Here is a 9,790-nt window from a genome sequence, read left to right as displayed (position 1 = left end):
TTTGTATTTATCATTTATATTTGTATCTGTGTCTTTTATTTACATAGTATGTATTTGTCTGTTTTTTCTTTCATTTTTCATTTGTATTTACACTTGTATCTTGCATTTGTATCTGTTTTTATCTCTTTTACATGTTATCTCCAATTTTATGTTCTAAGTAAATATTTCCACTGTCTATTGTAATTGAGGCTTTGCCCTGTTATAGACATAAATAAATAAATAAATAAATAAATAAATAAACAAATAAACAAATAAATAAATAAATAAATAAATAAATAAATAAATAAATAAATAAATAAATAAATAAATAAATAAATAAGTACATAAATAAATAAAGAAACAAACAAACAATTAAATAAATAAGTAAATAAATAAATAAACAGAAAGACAAACAGACAAATACATAAATAGATAAATAAATAAATAAATAGAAAGAAAGACAAACAGACAAATAGATAAATAGATAAATAAATAGATAAATAAATAAATAAATAAATAAACAGAAAAACAAACAGACAAATAGATAAATAAATAAATAAATAGATAAATAAATAAATAAATAAACAGAAAGACAAACAGACAAATAGATAAATAAATAAATAAATAAATAGATAGATAAATAAATAAAGAGAAATACAAACAGACAAATAGATAAATAGATAAATAAATAAATAGAAAGACAAACAGACAAATAGATAAAGAGTAAAATAAATAAATAAATAGATAAATAAATAAATAAACAGAAAGACAAACAGACAAATAGATAAATAAATAAATAAACAAATAGATAAATAAATAAAGAGAAATACAGACAAATAGATAAATAGATAAATAAATAAATAAATAAATAAATAAATAAATAAACAGAAAGACAAACAGACAAATAGATAAATAAATAAATAAATAGATAGATAGATAAATAAAGAGAAATACAGAAAAATAGATAAATAGATAAATAAATAAATAAACAGAAAGACAAACAGACAAATAAATAAATAAATAAATAAACATAAAGACAAACAGACGAATAGATAAATAAATAAATAAACACAAAGACAAATAGATAAATAGATAAATAAACAAATAAATAAATAGATAAATAAATAAATAAATAAATAAATAGATAAATAAATAAAGAGAAATACAAACAGACAAATAGATAAATAAATAAATAAATAAACAGAAAGACAAACAGACAAATAAATAAATAAACATAAAGACAAACAGACAAATAGATAAATAAATAAATAAATAAACACAATGACAAATAGATAAATAAATAAGTAAATAAATAAATAAACAGAAAGACAAACAGACAAATAAATAAATAAATAAACATAAAGACAAACAGACAAATAGATAAATAAATAAATAAACACAAAGACAAACAGACAAATAGATAAATAGATAAATAAATAAATATATAAACAGAAAGACAAACAGACAAATAAATAAATAAAACATAAAGACAAACAGACAAATAGATAAATAAATAAATAAATAAACACAAAGACAAACAGACAAATAGATAAATAGATAAATAAACAAATAAATAATTAAATAGATAAATAAATAAATAATTAAATAAATAAATAAACAGAAAGACAAACAGACAAATAGATGAATAAATAAATAAATAAATAAATAAATAAATAAATAAATAAATAAATAAATAAATAAGTAAGTAAATAAATAAATAAATCAATAAATAAATAAATAAATAATATATACGGCATGGATAATTCGTTGCAGTTTTTATATTCTGTCTTGTTTAAATTGAGATCCGACAGCTTCGAGCTTTTCAGTTTAAAATTACGTTAAATAAATTACTAATATTAAGTTACTACTTAAGCAAATCCGATACATACATAATTAAATAAACAATACAATAATTATTCATTAATACATAGAGGACAGAGGAATTATTCATTCTGCCAAGGAAGAGCTTAATAGTGAGCTGTAAATATGCAGGTGCGGTGGATGACTGGTGTGACGTAACCAATCAGAACACTTGTTTAATGACGTAGCATAACTCATTTTGGCAGCAGACAAGCAGTGTGTTCAGCTTGCGCAATTATTTACATTTAAAGTGCGGGCGTGCACTTGAGAATTATGGGCGGAAGGGTATTCCCTGCTTCCAGATTGTGATCAATTTCAATAGAATAGAGAACAATAAATAAGCACCACCTGACCTTGTAGTCGTTATGTCATACATGTTATCGAAGTTTATGGCTAATTCTGTGCCTCCTACGGTTGAGTGAAGGTCGAATATTGGCGAATCACGTCTGTAAAGTACGTAACAACAAACACATCAGAAAAGCTAATGGAAAATATTTCTTACAACAGATAACTGATACGAATCATGTTATACTAAAGGGCTCATGAGTGTAACTGTCGTGGGTTCGAATCTCGTTACAGACATGGACATTTTTTCTGTTGTAATTGTGGCATCCTGTGCTATTTGAGGTACTGGTGAGAGTTGAAGACGAACAAGTACGTAGTTCTGCTCGAGATGTTGAAATATTGGCTCCAGATCAGCGGTGACCAAAGCGGGTGTCGTGATTACATCGTGTAATCACAGACATTCAAACGGGTACGAGGAGTTTCCTGTACATTGCTGTGCGTTTCGTTCACGTACTGAAGGCAAGCAGTGGCGGTATCATGTCGCTCTACAAACTCTGTCCCTACAAGCAGTAAGAGGTGATTTCGTTAAGAATGAAAAGGAGAACTTTTTTGTTGTTCTGTCGGACAAAATGTAATATGTTTACTTTGCTCAACGGTTCAATTAGGAGCAGGCCTATATAGAAACATTCATTGCCACGCTGAATAATCTATTATTATTATTATTATTATTATTATTATTATTATTATTATTATTATTATTATTATTATTATTACTACTACTACTACTACTGACCACTAAGTATGTGTTTCTATAATTCTCCTGTACATGCATGAATATTGATATTTTTAGATCTTTTCCCTAGAAGGATAAAATTATTAAGTTTTATCTCAATTTTAATCTTTAGATGAGGATTATTAGTTATTCGTTTAATAATAATACCCTATTGTAGAAAAACTGATTCAATATTATGTGTCAACGAACTGTTAAACGCTAGGAATTGACATGTCTTAAATCATAGCCAGGAAGAGAAAGATGACATAAATAAATATAAGGAAGTCAGCTACCTAATAGGGTTTGAAATATCTCGTGCTCTAAAGGCTTTTAATAGAACAGAATTTCTCGAAAGAGTAATGATTGAAATAGCTTAAATAACTCGTCCATAAGAAGTTTTTAATTGTGAAAAACTACGATTTCTTGACCAATTATCAAGAGAACAATTTAGAAAATTCCTGATCATATTCAAGAGAAAAGTTAAAAAAAAAAAAAAGCAAGAAAAATCGTATATTATTCAATGGCTCTTGATGACAGCAGTGACATTACTGATACAGCAAAGCTTGAGGTTTTTATCCGCGGGATTGATCAAGATGGAACCACCACTGATTGTAGTTTTCATGCCAAGTACCTTTCCTCCGTCTCCTTACTTCATAGGCTGTCTGTCGCATGTAATCACTGCAGCTCGAGTTTTGCTCACCGCTGCTCTAGATCATGTGAACTGTTTCGTCTCAGCAGGTTGAAGGCTTCTTTGATGTTTTGTCTATCATTGTCCGAGTCATATGGTATAAAAGCCAGCGCTATAGCGTCGTGGAATTCGTTCTTCCTGCACTTTCACTGTGGACCTTACGCCACAAAATCTGACTTAAGTGAAAGAGACATCCAGTCAGCTTACAGTATGGGAAAACTCTCGGATAGCGTTCATTGAGGCGATTTCATAATCCGTGGAAATATGACAATGGAACGAACTAGTATTGTGGTACTGTTACCACAGTCTAGTACAGCCTTGGCGAGAACGTGACTCGCGAGACATTGTGGCTCGCAGTGATAGCTGTGCATTTCGCTTGCTTCTAGCCTCCGCCAACCCCCAAACTCCGTTCCATTTGTATTTGTCTCTGACCTGCGAGTGGCGTATGTCTCTCTCGAAACCATGTACGAAAGTTCCAAGTAGGATTGGAGGACGCATTTTTTTGCTGTCAATATGGTGAGAATATTAAATGTATGATTTGTTCACAAGTATTACGAGGAAAACGGTTGTATAACATAAAACTGTATTATATTACATGTTACTGATGAAACTTTAAAAGGTTAAGTGTTATTGTTGTTGTTACCATCATCATCATCATCATCATCATCGTTATCATCTCTGTACGTCGACTCTTTTTCAGCAGATGTACGAATAATGCGGTTAGCTCTTCAATGTGAACTCACTGATTTACTATGTGATGTCAAATGAAAGCTAGATGTAAGGACTTGACAAATGTTGAACTTTCAAATCTTTGCCAAAAAATAAATATCCGAAGCTTCGTTCTTTCGTTTGCTCTGTTGAAGCCATGTTCGCTACAACTTACGTTTGTGAAAAATTATTTTCAACAATTAAAATAGTAAAAACCAAATTTAGATTACGACTGACAGACAAATACCTTCGTGATCAACTACGACTGGCAGTAAGTGACATAATTCCTGATTTTGAAACTTTGTCGCAGAGACATTCTGAAGACAGTTAATTTTAGGTTGTGATATTGTTCATTTATTGTTAATTTCTTTCTTCGTTACACGTACTAAACATTAATTTGTAGCCTTGTACTGTATAAAATTATATTTGAGTGCTTGACGTAAGGAAAATGAAAATCCGTTAATAAGTCAGACAGTTGCTTCACTTCCCCTTCGGGTGTCCGCCTCCCTCCATAGGTGCTATGCGCGTTGCAGGTTACACAGTGGCTCGGCGCACGATTACATTTTCGCCACCGCTGGTCTAGTATATACAGTCACGAAGCTCAATACGTAGTAAATATGCATCCATAGATAGTTGCTAACCACTAGGATTACTACTATCGCCTCATCACAGACAATGCGAAATAGTATCGGACATTCTATTGTTCCTACAGCCCTCATAAACTAGTGCTTGGCTACTGTGTATAGTAGAACGTGCTGTTACTGTGATACTAACTATTATTGCGGTACGAACTGTCTGGTGCGAATTACAAACTTGGGACCAATTGTCGCACTACCAAATGTCTGGGACAAATTGTCGGGACACGCAATCAAATAGTTCCGAAAATGAAAGCTGAAACATGTGTTTTATAACAGTCTCAAAATATACTGTTTTTAGTAACAGTATACTTATTTGTATACTTCGTATTAATAATTATTAGTCGAATTTAGATGGAAGAAGAGTAGTTTGGCTTCAGGAAGGGAAAAGGTACGAGAGATGCAACTGGATTGCTACGAACAATCGGCGAAAGATACGTAAAGAAAAATAAGGAAGTGTATAACTTAGTATTTTTAGAGTTAGAAAGGCGTTTGACAGAGTGGATCGGAATGAAATGATGGGGATCCTAAAGAAAATTGGTGTGGATTGGAAAGGGAGGAGGCTGTTCAGTAATCTTCATATGAAATAAAGAGTAAAAGCCAGGATAGGAGAAGAAATGTCTGAAGGAAGTGAAATAGAGAGAGGAGTACAACAAGGATGCCCTTTATCACCTACCTTGTTCAACATCTACTTGAAGGATTTAATGAAGAACTGTTTTCAGAACATGAGAGGAGTGATAGTAGGAGGAAGAAGAATAAAGTGTATAAGATTTGCTGATGATATGGCATTGTTAACAGAAGAGGAGATGATACTAAGGGATATGCTACTGGAGCTAAATGACAGCTGTAAGCAGTATGGAACGAAGATAAATACCAACAAGACGAAGACAATGGTCATAGGAAGAAAAGTAAAGAATAAACTTGCGAATTGTAAATGAGGCAGTAGAGCAAGTGGACAGCTTCAAATACTTGGGGTGTACTATATGCAGTAACATGAGCTGCTGCCAAGAAGTCAAAAGGAGATTAGCAATGGCAAAGGAAGATTTAATAGAAAAAAAGAGCATCTTCTGCGGACCTCTGGAGAAAGAACTGAGGAAGACACTAGTGAAGTGCTTTGTATGGAGTGTAGCATTGTATGGGGCAGAAACATGGACATTACGACGAAGTGAAGAGAAGCGACTAAAAGAATTTGAAATGTAGATATGGAGAAGGATGGAGTGTGTGAAATGAAGAGACAAAATAAGAAATGAAGGTTGTTGGAAAGAGCGGGTGAAGAAAGAATAATGCTGAAAGTGATCAGAAAGGAGAAAAGAAATTGGCTGGGTCACTGGTTGAGAAGAAACTGTCTTCTGAGGGATGCACTGGAATGAATGGTGAACGGGAGAAGAAGATATCAGATGATAGACGACATTAAGATATATGGATCATATGAGGAGACAAAGAGGAAGATAAAAAAATAGAAAAGGCTGGAGAATGCTGGGTTTGTAGTGAATGATCTGCCCTTGGGTAGAATACTATGAATGAATGAATGAATGTCTCAAATGTATTATAATCAGAAAATTATAAGGAATTTATCCCCATAAATACCACAGTACGTGTTGCCACAATCATGTGCAGAGTAACTTCTATGCGTACGTATAAATCTAAAACGGAAGAGAGTTGATATATTGATATGAACAAAGGGATTTTAGAAGGCATATATATTCGCATGGCACACAGCATCATAGGGATGCAGAATAGGAAGATTGATAAGCGGATCACAAAGTTGAATCAGCAGGGAGAAGGATATGCGATAGATCTGTCAACACGTGGACAGACAGATGGAATCAGAGAAAATATGGAGATTAAAAATACAAAGGATGAAGAATGTATGGACCGAGATCAATAGTGAAAGATATTGCAATGTGTTTAGGTCGAGAAAAACCTGACACACATGGACATATTCTTGAATATATAGCATTACATTATTGTAGCTAGGACTCTGACATCTTTCGAAAACGTACTGTCGTATCCACGCAACTGTGCACAGAAATTTCTTAAGCTATCTGTTAAAAATATGCAACTGTACTTAATATTATAAACATTACATTTTTTAATTTTTAGGCGCACAGTTAGCCAAAGGCTAAAGTGTCGGTTTTCCGCACAGGTAACCTGAGTACGAATTCCGAATAGTCCAGGTGGAATTTATAGTGGACAAAAAGGGTGTTGGGTGGTATGAGAACGGAAATGAGAAACTGTTCTTTTCCCAATCGTACTATCACGGACAGGAAAGCTCTACCTGCAGACTTAATAAAGGTTTTACCAATAACCACAAATGTTAAAAAATAGTAAAATGCGTTACAAGAGCGGTATGTTGATGTTTTCATGTTCGAGGAAAAGATTGAAAAAGCGAAACGTAGTTGAGCTTTCTTAATTTCCGAGAACATGAAAACAAACATACCGCTCATGTATCGTACATTATTTTGTGCGAAGATCGTTTATTACATACTTGAAAGAGGAATTTCTAATTAGTTGCAATGAAATCTCCATTTTGGTTTCTGTTCAATGACGGCAACTTTTAAAAACAAAAATATCTATCTTCAAATTGTTGCTATAAAATGTTTGCTGTGTTTACTATATTCCAGCAGGCCGTGATATACGTCTGTCTTTTTTTCCCCCAGTCTATAAATGCGAACTTAAAACAAACGGTAAGGTTATGTAATTATTTATTTTTCATTTTAATATTTTAACAATATTATTTATGTAACGTATTGCAATAATAACATCGGCATCTGGAATTTTGTTGATTTTTTCACGGCTTCCTTAATGTTACTTGCATTATAAATGCAGTAACTTTTGTGGTGTTGTAGAGTTTACTTAATTTTTGCACATACTTAAAAACTATAATTAACAGTGCAATTTAGGTGAAATTGCAGTGGTAAGTTTCCAATTTATAATTATTACTATGTTAAACGTCTCTAAAAATAATATGTTAAAAGCTTAAAGCAGTAAAATGAATATGGCGCTTAAGCGGTAAGAAGAGGGAAATTGTTTTGTGTGTTACGTTGGGAATACTGAATGTGGAATTTTAGACTTTCCGCGGATTGGTTTTGTGCGGAAAGCAAGCAAATACGCACGATCTCGCACAAAATATGTTTTTAATAGTAGTGTAGTAGTGGTAGTAGTAGTAGTAGTAGTAGTAGTAGTAGTAGTAGTAGTAGTAGTAGTAGTAGTAGTAGTAATAATAATAATAATAATAATAATAATAATAATAATTCATTGAGTGTTTTGCCCAAAGGCAGGTCTTTCACAGCAAACCCAGCTTTCTTCAATCTTTCCTATTTTCTGCCTTCCTCCTTCTCCCCACATATGATCCATATATCTTCATTTTTTTTTATTTTAGTTGGTTATTTAACGACGCTGTATCAACTACTAGGTTATTTAGCGTCGATGGGATTGGTGATAACATGATGATATTTAGGGAGATGAGGCCGAGGATTCGCCATAGCTTACCTTGCATTCACATTACGGTTGGGGAAAACCTCGGAAAAAAAACCCAACCAGATAACCAGCCCAAGCGGGGATCGAACCCGCGCCCGAGCATAACTTCAGACCGGCAGGCAAGCGCCTTAACCGCCGGTGGCTTCCATATAATGCCGTCTATTATCTGATATCTTCTTCTGCCCCGAACTCTTCTCCCGTTCACCATTCCTTCCAGTGCATCCTTCAGTAGGCAGCTTCTCCTCAGCCAGTGACCGAACCAATTCCTTTTCCTTTTCCTGATCAGTTTCAGCATCATCGTTTCTTCACCCACTCTTTCCAACACAGCTTCGTTTCTTATTCTGTCTGTCCATTTCACACGATCCATTCTCCTCCATATGAACATTTAAAATGCTTCTATCCGCTTCTATTCACTTCGTCGTAATGTCCATGTTTATGCCCCATAAAATGCCACACTTCACACAAAGCACTTCACTAGTCTCTTCCTCAGTTCTTTTTCCAGAGGTCCGCAGAAGATGGTCCTTTTTCTATTAAAAGCTTCTTTTGTCATTGCTATTCTCCTTTTGACTTCCTGGTAGCAGCTCATGTTACTGACTATAGTATTTGAAGCTGTCCACTTGCTCTACTGCCTCATTTAGAATTCTCAAGTTCACTTTCTTTATGATTTTTTTTCCTATGACCGTGATGTTTGTGTTTTCTGCCCAAGAATAGGTCTTCCACTGCAAACCCAGCTCTCCGCCTATTATTATTATTATTATTATTATTATTATTATTATTATTATTATTATTATTACTTTTATTATAACGAGTCAAAGTCAGTTTCAACATATCCTTTTGAGCTTAACCGAGGAGTAAAAGTTTTGGAGACCGCTAGAACCATTTGCGCCGTTTACGAGGAGAACGCAATAAGAAAAGTACGATACAAAACTGGTTTTCTCGTTTCATAAGGACCATTTTGACATTTATCTTCATCCCATACTGCTCACAGCTGTAATTTATCTCCAATATCATATCCCTTAGTATCGTCTCCTCTTCTGCTAACAACGCCATATTATCAGCAAATCGTATACACTTTATTATTCTTCCTCATACTATCACTCCTCCCATGCTCTGAAAACAGTTCTTTACTAAATCCTCCAAGTGGATGTTGAACAGGGTAGACGATAAAGGGCATCCTTGACGTTTCCTTGAAAATGTTCGTTTTTTTTTTCTAATTAGGCCTAACACTATATTTTGTTTACCTCATAATTAACACAGATTTTCTTAAAAATCGAAAAGTTGAAGACGTATACTTACTCACTTACTTACTGGCTTTTAAGGAACCCGGAGGTTCATTGCCGCCCTCACATAAGCCCGCCATTGGTCCATATCCTGAGCAAGATT

Source organism: Periplaneta americana, chromosome 6, assembly GCF_040183065.1.
Source record: "Periplaneta americana isolate PAMFEO1 chromosome 6, P.americana_PAMFEO1_priV1, whole genome shotgun sequence".
NCBI lineage: Eukaryota > Metazoa > Arthropoda > Insecta > Blattodea > Blattidae > Periplaneta > Periplaneta americana.
This window is presented reverse-complemented; position numbering follows the sequence as displayed.